Source organism: Parus major, chromosome 23 (assembly GCF_001522545.3).
Source record: "Parus major isolate Abel chromosome 23, Parus_major1.1, whole genome shotgun sequence".
In the NCBI taxonomy this organism is placed as follows: Eukaryota; Metazoa; Chordata; class Aves; order Passeriformes; family Paridae; genus Parus; species Parus major.
In genome coordinates this window covers 6,369,777-6,370,134 of record NC_031791.1, presented here as the reverse complement: position 1 = coordinate 6,370,134, position 358 = coordinate 6,369,777, and positions in this window count along the sequence as shown.

The following is a 358-nucleotide window of genomic DNA, read 5'->3' as shown; positions in this document are numbered from 1 at the left end:
CTTTGTCCCCAGACGCTCTGAAATCATGACCGGTGTCGGTGTGGGCACAGCCAAGCTCTCTCTCTGTGCGAGGGACACGGGCTCAGGGCACAGGAGCATCTTGGTCCACGGTCACTGGATCGTGGAATCATTTAGACTGGAAAATACCTCCAGGATCATTGTTCTGAGACTCCCCATCCCTGCAAGTGTCCAAGGCTGTCCCCGTGTCCCGGTGTCCCCATGTCCCCACATCTGTCACACCCCAGAGAGGACAGAAATGGGAGGGTTTAGTGGGGCAGCAGAATAAGGGGGAACAAGCAGAGTCCTAATAAGTGTTGGGATTTTAAATTCTGCAGTGGAGCTGCTGCCTTGGGCCATT